The 16039-nt window shown below is 42.7% G+C and overlaps 1 pseudogene; it reads left to right on the top strand.

Annotated features, from left to right (window-relative positions):
• Positions 1–16039, top strand: part of LOC115642539 — a 37721-nt pseudogene that overhangs the window by 14853 nt on the left and 6829 nt on the right.

The following is a 16039-nucleotide window of genomic DNA, read 5'->3' as shown; positions in this document are numbered from 1 at the left end:
TAGTACATATTTGTCTGCTTGAAAGAGAACCCTTATATGTATCTTTCTACTGGAAGAAAAAACTGGAATCTCTGCTGTTTTGGTGCAAGATCTGTGTTCATTTGGATATTCCTGATTAGAATCAATACAAAACCTTATTCTGAGCTACAACTATCACAGTCCATTAGATTTATTGGGCACAGGGGGCCCTGTTTGGTGGGGCGGGGAAGCAAAATAAACACCACCAAAAACAAGCGAGGGACAGGAAAGTTGGCTGCTGGCCCTGAACCTTGGGGCTAGGTTCAGAGAAGGAGACTGAATAATAAATGATGGCAGTCAGTTTTCTGACTCACTAATTCACTGTGGAGTTGGCTGTCGGTGGGCATGGTGCTGTGCTTCTACCCACAGAGCTCCCTTCCGTCACCCAGATAGATCTGGATTCCTTACACTTATGGTAACAAAGGGGACAGGCTGGCCCTCTGATTCTTTGTGGGTGCACTGGGGTGTATGCAGACGCTAACGCTCAGATAAATAAAGAAACCAGTGCAGCTAAAGTGCCTCTTAATATGTTGCATTAAGTTGTATGAAGGTAAAAGAATTAAAACTGAAGTTGGCTCCAAAGTGTAATGCACTTTTTGCCTTTTCCAACTTGTGCTTAGAACAGGGATTCTCAAACTTCATTGCACCGTGACCCCCTTCTGACAACAAAAATTACTTCATGACCCCAGGTGGGGGGACTGAAGCCTGAGCCCACCCAAGCCCCATTGCCCTGGGTGGGTGGGAGGACAAAGCCCCAGGAGGCAGTGGGGGAAAGCTGAAGCTCAAGGCTTCAGCCCCAGGCCAGGGGGCCTGCAGCCTGAGTCCTGCTGCCAAGGGCTGAAGCAAGTTTAAGCCAGTCCTGGCAACCCCATTCAAAGGGGGTCGCAACCCACTTTGGGGGCTCGACTCACAATTTGAGACATGGTGGTTTAGAAGATTCTAGCAGATCATCTTGAAGTTGACTACACTGTGTCCTCCTCCAGCTGCCTTTCACTGTCTAGCCATCTTCATTGCAGAGTGAACATATGTTGAGGTCTCTGAGGGGGAGATTAGATTTTTTTTAAAAGCTTAACTTTAAGAAAGGATGGTGGAGTTGGAGTAAGCATGGTCATATTAAGTGGTGGTCCCCCACTGATTCTTTTTCTCTTGTAATTAAATCTAGATTGAAAAGCCTATTGATATATCACCTTAGAACAACAGTCCCCAAACTTTTTTTTCCTCACACCCCCACCCCACCCCACCTGCACTCCCTCACTTCCTCCAAGCTGGGGCCAGAAGTAGGGTCATGATTCTGGGAGAGAGGGGGGACATGGACGGGGTAAGGGCCTAAGGCTGCAGGTGGGAGCAGAGCCAAGACTGGGGCCCCAGGCATGGGGCGGCATCTGGGGCCTGGGCCCAGGCCAGGAGTGGGGCTAGGTGGCGCTCCCTGGATGGAATGCAAACATGCAAGCAGGTACTGGTAGTGAATAAATACAGGATATGGCATATACAGAGTTTCACTCTGGAGTGAATGAGGGTTTGGGATTTAGTTTAGGTTTATTAACCAACATGATTCCATTTGTCTTAAAAATGTGGTCAGGCTAATCTTTAAATTCTGTAACTAACTTACAATGTACAGTTTCTTCCTCCTAATTCCAGCTTCTTCCCAGAAGTTCCACTGACACTGAAAGTGCTGGCTGGCACAGGAGAATTGCCACAGTCCTTGACTTCGACACCACCTTTGGTGATGATGGCAAGCGTTTGCATCCAGTTTGCCTTGTATGTTCTGTCTTGGAAATAGAGAGGATTGTCCTTGTTTTTTTTTTGCTTGATGTGCCCAGTGCAACAACAGGACAGTAAATTTAAATGGCTCAGAAAGTTTATGCAATGTTTGTATATGCAAGAAAAGTTATCTGAAATGTGCAATAGGTGACATACCCAAATGGGTGAGTGTTGGCAGATGGTTTCCGTTCTTGAGATAAGGGTGAGATGGACATCCTGGTACTGTCTTGTTAAGGGTATGCTTATGTTCATTTTGGATAAAATGTGGTTTGCATAGGGAAGCAAGCTGTGGCCCGCTGCCCTAGGAACATTCTAGAGAAGGCCAGGGGGAGAAGGGTGAGCTCAGCATGTGGAATGGAGAACTATGAGCATGTGATAAACTAACCCATATATGGAAAGATTAACTCTTATTGGTTAGAGGTTCATGTTATGTAATTTGTTATGTAAGTGCCATGTGCTATAAAATAGCAAGGGGAGGGGCTCCTTGCTGGAGGGACACTGCCTGATTTTTTGTACCAGGGGCTCTCCTTTTGTTCACATTGAATAAAGCCGTGTTGAATTGAATCGAATCACATCAGATTGAATCGCATCAAAGTCCCTTGATTCTATCCAGCATCAGATTCATTGAGATCCATAAAATCCCAACAACTGCAAAGAAAATAATAACACTTCTAGTTTATTCTTGTCCATGTATGAGTGGCTGCTTACAAGAGGGATCGCTTTTCCTCTGTAGAGGCTGTTGTGAACACTTGACTTACTACCCATAATATCACCTCTTATGGTTAAGATACTTGTTTTCTTCTGTGGGTAGCTTAGTGTGTCATACCATTTTTTTCCCCTGTGTCATTTTCCAGGTGCCGCATCTCTACTGTGACACTTGTTCTGTCCCCATCTGCTGGGAATGTACCACGGGACCACATGTGGGGCATAACTTTCTCTACCTTCAAGGTGTCCTCCAGGATTCTGGAACCCTCACCATTCAACTGCTAGGAGATGCTCAGCAAGGGCGCCAGGATATTCAGGTAAGTCACTCATGTGACTAAGGGAATGTTCCCTTTTGTCTTCCAGCTGTGCCTGCTTCTCCAATGTCCCCTGTGTGTGAAGGGCAAAAAACTGTCCCCTATTCTCTACCCCACCCTCTCCCTTGTTGTACTTGGTGATGTCTTTTCACTATTCAGGAAGGAACTTTCCTGTCAGCAGCAAAGCAAAGGAAATGCCAGCACACTATTCACATGCATCTTTGTCGCATCCTCCTTTCATAAATAGGGACATCAAGCTGTTTCCACGTGAGACTGTGCACAATTTGACTTGTAACTTGTAGGATCTGTCATAACATATTCCCAGATTTGGACCTTAGCGTCCAAAATATGGGTGTTAGCATGAAAACCTCCAAGCTTAGTTACCAGCTTGGACCTGGTAAAGCTGCCACCACCCAAAAAATTAGAGTGTTTTGGGGCACTCTGGTCCCCCCAACAACCTTCCCTGGGGACCCCAAGACCCAAATTCCTTTAGTCTTATAACAAAGGGGAATAAACCTTTTCCCCCCCCTTCTCCCTTCCAGGTGTTCCCTCCCTGGGTTCCTGGAGAGATACACAGAAGCAAGCTCCGTGAATCTAAACAGAGGGATTCCACCCTCTCTATTTCCAGTCCTGGAAAACAGAAGTACCGAGAGCTAATCTCTTTTCCCCCCTCACCCAGAGGGAATGCAAAGTCAGGCTAGTAAATCTAACACACACAGATATCCCCCTGACTTCTTCCTCCCACCAATTCCCTGGTGAGCTACAGACTCAATTCCCTGGAGTTCCCCACTAAAGAAAAACTCCAACAGGTCTTAAAAAGAAAGCTTTATGTAAAAAGAAATAAAAATACATAAAAATGGTCTCTCTGTATTAAGGTGACAAATACAGGGTCAATTGCTTAAAAGAAATATGAATAAACAGCCTTATCCACAAAGAATACAATTTAACACATTCCAACAACTACACACATGTAAATACAAAAAAACAAACCTATGGTCTTCCTATCTTTGTACTTACAACTTGGAAACAGAAGATTAGAAAAGCAGGAGGCAGAAAATCCTCTCATAGCCGAGAGAGTACAGGCAGAAGACAAAAGACAAAGAACTCACACACAAACTTCCCTCCACCCAGATTTGAAAAAGTCTTGTTTCCTGATTGGTCCTTTGGTCAGGTGTTTCAGGTTACTTCTTTCCAGGTAAAAGAACATAAACCCTTAGCTATCTGTTTATGACAGGCGCAAAGTTCTGCTCTTGTAGAGCTATCTTGTTTTGGAGGTGGCACATGCCTCATTGCTGCTGTATAGCTGCCAACAACTATCTGCAGCTTTTCAGAACAGAGACTGTCTCTTAGTTTGACTCTGACCAGTGCCAGCACAATGGGTCCCCAAGCATGGTTGGGAGTTTTGGGCAGTGCCACATGACAAGTAGTAAGCGTCAGCTACTTGGATTAGAATGATCAGAATAGGAACGCGGATGAATTTAAGCAGAATGTGCATGAAGGCATTTTTGCATTCAAGGATCATAAAGCATTTTGTAAGAAAGGTGGAATGCAGCAGCGCACAACAAATCTAAATACGAGAGAAGGGTGGAAGAAAATTACCATGCCCCTTCAAATTGCAGGAAGCGTTTTGGTAGGCAGAAAGGAATTTGACCAGATACACAGGTAAGGACCCAGTTCAGCTATCCTTACTCTCTCTGCGTAGTACCTGACTCTGCAGATAATCCTGCTGATGTCAGTAGAACTTCTTGCCAAGTAAAGGACTAGCCAGCGTGAGACACATGACAGAATCAGGCCCTAAACTACTATCTTCTCCTGAGCTGTAATAAGTAACACATCACTTATACAGCACTGCCCACTTTTAAAGCTCTTCAAATATTAATCTCATAACACACTTGTAGGCAGTGTAGCCAAACTCAAACATTTAAAAGTCCTAAATCAGGCCTTAAACCAGATCTTAATAAACCAGACTCTCAATACAATCAAGAGATTCAGCAATTCTTGGTAGATGTTTTTTATTTGCCCCATTTTACAGATGGTGATACCAAGGCTTTGAGGATAAGTTGAATTTTTCAAAGATGGTCTCCATTTAAATGCTTAACTTTAGATATCTAGAACATCATTATCAGAGGTGCTGAAAACCTACAGTGTGTAAGTGAGACTTCAGTTGGAACTGTTGATGCTCAGGACCCTCTGAAAATCAGTCCCTGGATTTTTGCCATTGAGCATCTGAAATCCTCAAAGCACTAACTTTTATGAATGCCATGAATTAGTATCAGAGCTGGGATTATCATTTTATATTCTACTTCCAAGTCTCGGGCCTTTGCAGTAAACCTGCTGTATTTCCTTCTGGAGATCACTGCTCTTGCCTAAGATATCAGGGGGAGAAAAGCTTAATAGTTTCCCAAAAAAATACAAAAGGTGGCCAGGACCTGGGCAGTGTGAGTGCCACTAAAAGTCAGCTCACGTGCTGCCTTCAGCACACGTGCCATAGGTTGTCTACCCCTGGCCTAGGCAATCCCTGAGCCTGGTCCACACTATGCTGTTAAACTGATTTTAACAGCGTTAAATCAATTTAACGCTGTACCCGTCCAGAGTACAATGCACTTTAAATCGATTTAAAGGGCTCTTAAAATCGATTTCTGTACTCCTCCCCAACGAGAGGAGTAACACTAAAATCGATATTAACATATCGATTTAGGGTTAGTGTGGCCGCAAATCGAAGTTATTGGCCGGATAGTTATAGTGATAGCTACCCACAGTGCAACGCTCCGGAAATCGATACTAGCCTCGGACCATGGAGGCACACCGCCGAATTAATGTGCCTAATGTGGACGCGTGCAATCGACTTTATAATATCTGTTTAATAAAACCGGTTTAAGTTAATTCGAAATTATCCTGTAGTGTAGACATGCCCTCAGTTGCCTTTACTGTGGTGTTTGACAGTAACAGGCCTGGGTCATTAGCGGAACGCAGAGGTGGTAGGCAGGGCCATTAGGGAAATGCCTTTTTGTCTTACTGAAATAAATTGAGGGGATTGCCTCTTGGCAAAGTAATAAGTAGCACCCAGATGGGATGGAACCTGACCACCTAACACTTAAGAACTTGAAAGGAATCTAGAAATACCAAAAGCAAAACAGATCAGTCTCCCCATCCCCCTTTCTCCAACTCACCAGTGATTCTGGAAGGCCACCCTAAATCTTTACATGCTTATCTTGCATTAGTAGGAGTGTAATGGTTGAGAGGCGTGGAACAGTACACTAGTTGGTGGGGTTCGGGGGGAGAAAGGGATTTATTTATTAGCTGGCATTGATGTCTTAGGTCTGCGGACATAAATTTTAAATCTGAAAACTCTAAAATGCTGCTGCCAATGCCCTGATGGAATAAAATGAGACTGATTTTTCAGGACAGTATTGTCCAGTACAGTTGCTAACTGTTTTTCAGTTTGATATAACACACCAGAAATTTTAATTTGCTAAAGAATTGTCTGCACCACCGCTGCTGCTGCTGAACCGATTTGAGTGCTAATGTAGGCAGACAGCATTTGTTCACCAGCCTTGCTGCCTAGACCTACTCTGAGCTGCGTCAAATGACAAAGGGATGAAAATGTTGGTGCCTTGTCACATCTAGTATTAAGCTAGTGACTATGTAAGAAATGGGCCTTTAGTTTTAAGTTTTCAGATGCCACGGGCTTGTATGTGCACTGTAAAAGGGGCCTGAAAACAATAGCGCTAAACTTTATTGTCGGCCAGCCTGTATTTGATCCCAAATACAACTTTTTTGGCAAACCAGAGTGCCTTATAAAGTCTAGGACAAATAGAAACATGTCAACAATTTACAAATAAATCCACTTAACCATTTGTTTTTTAACTACCATCTCCATGCACTGAGAACCTGAAACTGACACTGATTTCGGCAGTGAAACTGGCTTGGTTTTTTCATTGCCCAAACTGAAAGAAATGTAAAACTGTAAACACCATAAATAGTGTCACGTCAAACAGGTTTACTCAAATCACTTTTAGAGTTAAGATTTTATTTATAAAAGTGGTAGAAATGTTTGTTTACCACACATGATTTTTGGTTGATTGAATTCCTTGAATTAAAATTTTGGGGTGGGAGGAGTGTCAGGAAAAATGAATGTTGCTTATGCTGGCATTTCTGCAAATTGCTCATGGCAAAACGTTTTTGGGAAAAGCTTATATATAAAAAATGCAAACCAAAGCTGTCTGCTTTCTGCTCTAAAAATGGAGCTTTGTTGCTATTTCTAGTCTGCCAATTTTCTTGCCTTTTAGCCTTATTTCCATCAAAACTCCTTGTTTTTGTTTTAGTCCCCTTTCCTTCAGCTCCCCTCCCAACTCAGAACAATTCCCCTCCCCCATTTTTTCCCCTATCTGGCTGGTCTCTGGCCTAGTCTATGTTGAAAACTTGAAACTGCTGAACTAGGTCGATTTTTAGGAATAGTTTTTAGTTTAAACCCCGTAAATGTTGAGCAGAGACAAACTGATACACATCTGTGTGGTCAGTTTTTACTCTGGGGAATATCACTGGATAGGAGTTGGAGTAGGAACACACTGTGGAAGCAGTGCGAACATCCCAAATGCCAGCAAAGCATTGGAGCTTTCAGTTTTACCTTAATTTGACAAAGTATTCAAAGCCAAAACAAACCCAGAAACACAACTTTTCACTAGTTGCTATATAAAGCATCTTTGCTATTTTAACCCATCTCTTTTAGCCTCAGGCCTTACCGCTTGCAAATTAGATTTAAACTCAAAAAGGTGCCTTCTTTCACACTGTCTCCCATTGTTCCCAATAGTGATGATGCCAAAGTTCACTCACTAAGGGCTTGTCTACACTGGCACTGTCATAAGTCTCACCCCCACTCTGAACTTTAGGGTACAGATGTGGGGACCTGCATGAACACATCTAAGCTTAACTACCAGCTTAGGTCTGGACTCACTGCTACCATCCAGATGTCTGAGTCATCTGGAAAGCTGTCTTCCCCTCAAAAAACCTTCCCCTCCCTGGTAGCCTTGAGAGACTCCTCCACCAATTCCCTGGTGAGTCCAGATCCAATTCCCTTGGATCTAAAAAACAAAGAAGAATTACTTCCTCCCCCCCGCAGTCCCTGGTGAGTCCAGATCCAATTCCCTTGGATCTGAAAAACAAGGAAGAATTGCTCCTTCCCCCTCCCTTTTTCCCCCCACCAATCCCGGTGAGTCTAGATCCAATTCCCTTGGATCTAAAAAACAGGAAAAAAATCAATCAGGTTCTTAAAAATAAGGCTTTTAATTAAAGAAAAGAAAAGGAAAAGGAAAAAAAATCTCTGGAAGACGAGCACACAAGTCGATCTCACAGACAACAGATTTTAAACCCAGGATGTTCCCCTGGGCAAAAAACCTTAGTTACACAAGAATACCCAAGTTTGATTATTCCTCTAATTGCACAAAGACAAGTTACAAAAGATAATAAATTTACTACTCTGATAAGAGGCAGGTTCCTTGATCTTTTTTTCACTCTGGCTGAAACTGAAACTGACCAAAACAAAGGAAACTTTCCTCCTTCCTTTTGAGACATCTTGTTCCCCCATTGGTTCCTCTGGTCAGGTGTCAGCTAGGCTGTGTGAACTTCTTAACCCTTTGCAGGTAAGGTGGAGGGTACATATCTGTAGTTCACAGAATAAACACATTACAGGGGCTGTTTTTGTAATCCTCCCTGAAACAAGCGTTAGTAATTCAGGAAATTCAAAGTTACAGTTAAGGTGTAAATTTAAAAGAAATGCAAACATATTAAAATTTGGAAATGCTGTAGTAAAGGCACTTAGAAAATGTTGTGACCATGAGTCAAAAATGAAAAATGTTTTTTAGAAACCAGTTGAATTTAATCCAGACCAGCGAATACCATAATTATACTAATGATAATTGTAGATTTGCTTTGCATCGTGTCGTCATAGGCTAGAATTGAAGTTACTTGCAAATGCACAGTTAAGACATCTATACCTTAACGTGTTTAGATTCCTTCCAAGTTTCCTGGTCTTGCAATGCTTTTTGTGGTGATAATTGTGACATCCCTGTAAGGATTTTACTCTTGAATTACTGATCCGTACTTTCAATCTTAACTCTATTTAATGTATTTTTAATATTCATAGATAACATCTACATTAGCCAGATCCTTGACTTATGTAAACTGGTATAGCTACATTAATTTCAGTGGAGCTGTGCAGATTTACAACAGCGGAATATCTGGCTCTTGAGTGTCACATATGATTCAAAAGGGACTGGAGCAAGTCCCCGTCTTTGAAAGATGCAAACTGTTTTCATGTAGTTTGTCAGTGGGATTATCAGGTAATCCTTTTATGCAGGTTTTAAATGGCATATCCCTGTCAAATCTTGGAACAATAGAGAAAGACTAGTTCTAAAAAGTCAGTCATTTTTATGCAGCTGATGTAAGAAAATAAATCAAGATGGAACTGTTTTTTGGAAATGTATGTCAGCATTTGGCCCAGATTCTAGCTTCTAGTATATTGATCGGAGAGAAGTAACAACTTGGTGCAGCATAATTGCCATATTTGGGGTTGAGAAGGAATTTTCCTCCAGGGGAGATTGGCAGAGGCCCTGGAGGTTTTTCGCCTTCCTCTGCAGCGTGAGGCACAAGTCACTTGCTGGTGGATTCTCTGCAGCTTGAGGTCTTCAAACCACAATTTGAAGACTTCAATAACTCAGGCATAGATTAGGGGTTTGTTATAGAAGTGGATGGATAGGGTTCTGTGGCCTGCTTTGTGCAGGGGGTCGAACTAGATGATCATAATTGTCCCTTCTGACCCTGGAATCTATGAGTCTATGAGTCTATAATTTGTTATAGCATTTTATAGTGATTGGATACTGTTTTCTTCATACATTCATCTTGCCTCCTAAAGAGTGGAAAACAGATGTGCTCTGAGCTGCATGTTTGAATAATCCTAACTGTACACAACACACAGTTCATAAGCAGCTCTCTAATGTTCCTTTTGTCTTTAAAGAAACGCACCTCTTTTACTTTGAGTGTCAATCAGTTTCCAGTTTCTTCCGCCATCCAGCTGTGGCACCCTTGCCTTTATAGCACGGTGAATGTAACTGATAACAGCCCTTTAATATCAAGACATCTCTGAAGGCCTAGTCCCATGGTCTCTGGAGTGCCACAGTAGTAGCCTGTCTCCTATTACATTGCAGAATGCACTTCGTCAGTGTATGCAATCCAATCAGAAGATGAACTTCTCGGCTAGAGCCTAGAGTGTCCTTGAATCCCTCTGTCATAACTATAAAGGGAAGGGAACGGCTCTCCTGTGTACAATACTGTAAAATCCCTCATGGCCAGAGACACCAAAATCCTTTTACCTGTAAAGGGTTAAGAAGCTCAGGAAACTTGGCTGACACTTGACCCAAAGGACCAGTAAGGGGACAAGATACTTTCAAATCTTGGTGGAGGGAAGGTTTTTGTTCGTGCTCTTTGTTTTGGGGGTTGTTCGCTCTTGGGACTAAGAGGGACCGGACATTAATGCATGCTCTCCAAATCTTTCTGAACCAATCTCTCATATTTCAAACTTGTAAGTAATAAGCAGGCAAAGCGTGTTAGTTTTATTTTTGTTTTCTCAACTTGTAAATGTTCCTTTTTGCTGAGAGGATTTTGCCTCTGTTTGCTGTAACTTTGAACCTAAGGCTAGAAGGGGTTCCTCTGAGCTCTATGAATCTGATTACCCTGTAAAGTTATTTTCCACCCTGATTTTACAGAGATGATTTTTACTGTTTGGATCTGGGCTCACCAGGTATTGGTGGGGGAAAGGAGAGGGGATGGTTAAATTATCCTTGTGTTAAGATCCAAGGGGTTGGATCAGCGTTCACCAGGAACTTGGTGAAGAAGTCTCTCAAGACTATCCAGAAAAGGGAGCTAGTGTTTGAGAGTTTTCCAGATAACTCAGAAATCTGGATGGTGGCAGTGAGACCCGATCTAGGCTGGTAGTTAAGCTTAGAGGTGTTCATGCAGGTCCCCACATCTGTACCCTAAAGTTCAGAGTGGGGAAGGACCCTTGACAGCCTCTGATCCCCGTTTACTGTTCCCCCTTTTTGTGGCAGCTCCACTCTGGCTGTGGAACTGGTTGAGCAGGTCTGGATCTGTTGTCTCAACTTGGAATGGAATGTTTGATTCAAGTATTACACATTGGTCTCCTGAGCCCAGATCCTGCCTCTCACTATGTTAGTATATGCCGGGGTGTTTGTGTAGCACAAGTGCTCTGAAAATGTCAAATGTTGTCTGTGTAAGTACTGTACTAAGTAATTATGCCTATTAATAATAAAGTGAAAAATTATATATCCTCTTAAAAGCTCCAAGGTACTTGGAGAATAAAGCCTGTCCCAATAGAAGCAATTGCCGTATATATAATATGTGCTTTGAAATCTGAAAGTATGAACAGTACAGTATGCCCGACTTTTCCTCTGCTACTAGATTTTTGTACACTTTGCACAGTTGCTACTATGCAAGTGGGTTTGTTTCCGATCAGAGAGCTGGCAGGGCAGCAATAGCCCAGTGATTGGCAGTGTTTCAGTGCTACAGCCATCCTTCATTGAGACCAGGGGTAGGCAACCTATGGCATGCGTGCCGAAGACGGCACTTGAGCTGATTTTCAGTGGCACTCACATTGCCTGGATCCTGGCCACCGGTACGGGGGGCTCTGTGTTTTAATTTAGTTTTAAATGAAGCTTCTTAAATATTTTAAGAAAAACCTTATTACTTTACATACAAGAATAATTTAGTTATGTATTATAGACTTATAGAAAGAGATCTAAAAATGTTAAAATGTATGACTGGCACGCAAAACCTTAAATTAAGTGTCTAAATGAAGACTCAGCACACCACTTCTGAAAGGTTGCCAACCCCTAATTGAGACTATTCTCACTTCCACAGTCAGCTGGGGTTTTGGAGTGACTACTTTTGACACATGCACACGTTTTATTTGTTTGTGGTGTATTTTAAGGTTCAGGCGATGAAAACAGGAATAAAAAGACAACAGAGGCTGAGGCAGGTCAAATCCTGAAAGACCAGTCTTTGTCTTTGAGCACTACATTTTCATCTTCTAGGTAGGTCACTCCAAAAGAACTAGAAACAATCAATAAATAGTAAACGTTATTTTGGGACTCTGTATAGGAGCATATGTGTTCTATGGATCAATATCCAACCACAAATGGAGCCTATTCTTTTGTGTCCTTAACAGTAGAGTATTCCTGAGGTAATTACTGAAAACCAAGCTGAGAAAACAGATACCTGAACCAAAGACAGATTTAAAAATGGACTGAACTGTGATTTCTAGAGAAGATGGAAGTGTCAAAACAGTGGATAGCAGAATTTGGAAGTCTGTGGAGAGCTAGGAGAATTTGCTTCAGATAGAGTTAAAAATATTTCTGCTTGAACTGGATAATTACACTACAATATCAGCCTTGATTGTGTGGAGGATTCATTTTCTCTTGGATTTGTTCCTTGACGGTCTTGAGGAAAGGTAACCTATTGGAGGAAAATACAAAGATCCACATTTATCTAAATTATACACTGTGTTTAAACAGCAGCAACAACAACAACAAAACCCACAAGGCTCCTAGCAGTATTAAAGTGACAGTTTTAAAAATTGAGATTTCCTCTTGCTGTGGCTGGAGAACTCGAGTTCAGTTTCAGAAACACTCACCTTTCAGAAACACTCATCTTTTCACTGCAGCAGAGAAAGCTGATAAGTATTTAGATTTCTTGGCCAATGGTGGGTGAGGTAGAAGATGAGCAATTCATTTTGCACACCTCAGACTAGGACTGAATTAATCTGGGTCTACCTCCATAGCTTCACGGGAGAGTTACGGATGCCTTCTGCTGAGCACCTGCTTTCAGATCCTCTTTAGTTTTATTGTTTGTTTAAATGTAAAACTGGAATCATCTTCTTCTAAACTGTATTCATTTGGCCAACACAGCTTACAACAGAGCTGGTTCTTAGTTCTCAGAGGCCATTTGGAAGGCTGTCTAAAGCAGACTCCTAAGAGGAAGTAGAACTTTCTTCTCATCTAACCCATATATTCCAGTCCTTTCATTGAAGGAGACCTCTGTCTTGCTTCTGTGGGAGAGCTCACAGACAAGCAGACTGTGATTATAGGAATAAAAATGGGCTGCTCCCATCTCCATGCATCTTTCTCAGAATCCTCCTCATCACTCCATTCTCTCTGAGGCTGCAGTTCTCTGACCTAATCTACTGAGCCACAGAATCTCCACTGTTCCTACAACACAGAATATTTGTTAATTTGTTCCAAGTTATCCAGGCTTTGAGAGACCAAATTTAGGTGCCTGGAACTTTAATACCACCACCACCCCCGGTTTTGTTTTGTTTTTGTTTCCCGTTTCCTTTTTAATGTAACTTCCTCTCTCCTCTTATCAAGGAGATCTTCTGCCAGTCAGGAATATTGCTCTCCTTGTCTTAAATTTAGACGTTACCCATACTTATAAGCAGATTATAGAGTTCTAGCATGACATTCTTTTACTGAAAATGATGTTCTTAAAAGTTTGTAACCCAAGTCAGATTTGATCCAGATGTCCTAAGATTCTATAAACAACTTCCCTACCAGCCCATCCGATGTCCATTACCACAAGACTCTCTCTACCTACTTTGAAGCCCTTACTAGCTAGATAGCTACTTACAACAATTTTTCTCTAGTCTGTTATGAGGATTGCATTTCAGAGGATTATTAGCCTCAGCTGTCAAAACATAGATTCATAGACTCTAGGACTGGAAGGGACCTCGAGAGGTCATCGAGTCCAGTCCCCTGTCCTCATGGCAGGACCAAATACTGTCTAGATTATCCCTGATAGACATTTATCTAACCTACTCTTCAATATCTCCAGAGATGGAGATTCCACAACCTCCCTAGGCAATTTATTCCAGTGTTTAACCACCTTGACAGTTAGGAACTTTTTCCTAATGTCCAACCTAAACCTCTCTTGCTGCAGTTTAAGCCGATTGTTTCTTGCTCTCTCCTTAGAGGCTAAGATGAACAAGTTTTCTCCCACCTCCTTATGACACCCTTTTAGATACCTGAAAACTGCTGTCGTGTCCCCTCTCAGTCTTCTCTTTTCCAAACTAAACAAACCCGATTCTTTCAGCCTTCCTTCATAGGTCATGTTCTCTAGACTTTTAATCATTCTTACTGCTCTTCTCTGGACCCTCTCCAGTTTCTCTGCATCTTTCTTGAAATCGTGGAATCATAGAATATCAGGGTTGGAAGGGACCTCAGGAGGTGATCTAGTCCAACCCCCTGCTCCAAGCAGGACCAGTTCCCAAGTAAATCATCCCAGCCAGGGCTTTGTCAAACCTGACCTTAAAAACCTCTAAGGAGGAAGAGTCCACCACCTCCCTAGGTAACCCATTCCAGTGCTTCACCATCCTCCTAGTGAAAAAGTTTTTTCTAATATCCAACCTAAACCTCCCCCGTTGCAACTTGAGACCATTACTTCTTGTTCTCAGGTACCACTGAAAACAGTCTGGATCCATCCTCTTTGGAACCCCCTTTCAGGTAGCTGAAAGCAGCTATCAAATCCTCCCTCATTCTTCTCTTCTACAGACTAAATAATCCCAGTTCCCATAGCCTCTCCTCATAAGTCATGTGTGCCAGCCCTCTAATCGTTTTTGTTGCCCTCCGCTGGACTCTTTGCAATTTCTCCACATCCTTCTTGTAATGTGGGGCCCAAAACTGGACACAGTACTCCAGATGAGGCGTCACCAGTTTCGAATAGAGGGGAATCATCATGTCCCTCGATCTGCTGGCAATGCCCCTACTTATACAGCCCAAAATGCCGTTAGCCTTCTTGGCCACAAGGGCACACTGTCGACTTATATCCAGCTTCTCATCCACTGTAACCCCTAGGTCCTTTTCTGCAGGACTGCTGCCTAGCCATCCGGTCCCTAGTCTGTAGCAGTGCATGGGATTCTTCTGTCCTAAGTGCAGGACTCTGCACTTGTCCTTGTTAAACCTCATCAGGTTTCTTTTGGCCCAATCCTCTAATTTGTCTAGGTCCCTCTGTATCCTATCCCTACCCTCCAGCGTATGTACCACTCCTCCCAGTTTAGTGTCATCTGCAAACATGCAGAGAGTGCAGTCCATGTCATCCTCTAGATCATTAATGAAGGTATTGGACAAAACTGGCCCCAGGACCGACCCTTAGGGACACTCTGCTTGAAACCGGCTGCCAACTAGACATGGAGCCGTTGATCCTTACCCATTGAGCCCAACGATCTAGCCAGCTTTCTATCCACCTTATAGTCCATTCATCCAGCCCATACTTTTTTAACTTGCTGGCAAGAATACTGTGCGAGATTCTATCTAAAGCTTTGCTAAAGTCAAGGAATAAAACATCTACTGCTTTCTCCTCATCCACAGACCCAGTTGTCTCCTCATAGAAGGCAATTAGGTTAGTCAGGCATGACTTGCCCTTGGTAAATCCATGCTGACTATTCCTGATCACTTTCCTCTCTTCTAAGTGCTTCAGAATTGATTCCTTGATTCCAGTCCTGCTCCATGGTTTTTCCAGGGACTGAGATGAGACTGACTGGCCTGTAGTTCCGCAGATCCTCCTCCTTCCCTTTTTTAAAGATAGGCACTACATTAACCTTTTTCCAGTCATCTGAGACCTTCCCTGTTCGCCATGAGTTTTCAAAGATAATGGCCAATGGCTCTGCAGTCACATCCTCCAACTCCTTTAGCACCCTCGGATGCATCGCATCTGACCCCATGGACTTGTGCTCGTCCAGTTTTTCTAAACAGTCCCGAAGCACTTCTTTCTCCACAGAGGGCTGGTCACCTTTTCCCCATACTGTGCTGCCCAGTGCCGAGAACTGGACACAATACTCCAGCATCACACTTTTGACTCTTATTTAGCTTATAGTCCACTATAACCCCTAGATCCCTTTCTGCCAAACTCCTTCCGAGACAGTCTCTTCCCATTCTGTATGTGTGAAACTGATTGTTCCTTCCTGAGTGGAGCATGTTGCATTTGTCTTTGTTAAGCTTCATCCTGTTTATCTCAAACCACTTCTCCAATTTGTCCAGATCTTTTTGAATTTTGACCCTATCCTCCAAAGCAGTTGCAATCCCTCCCAGTTTGGTATCATCTGCAAACTTAATAAGCGTACTTTCTATGCCAATATCTAAGTCATTGATGAAGATATTGAACAGAGCCTGTCCCAAAAC

The sequence above is a fragment of the Gopherus evgoodei genome, unplaced genomic scaffold, assembly GCF_007399415.2.
Source record: "Gopherus evgoodei ecotype Sinaloan lineage unplaced genomic scaffold, rGopEvg1_v1.p scaffold_41_arrow_ctg1, whole genome shotgun sequence".
NCBI lineage: Eukaryota > Metazoa > Chordata > Testudines > Testudinidae > Gopherus > Gopherus evgoodei.
This window is presented reverse-complemented; position numbering and strand designations above follow the sequence as displayed.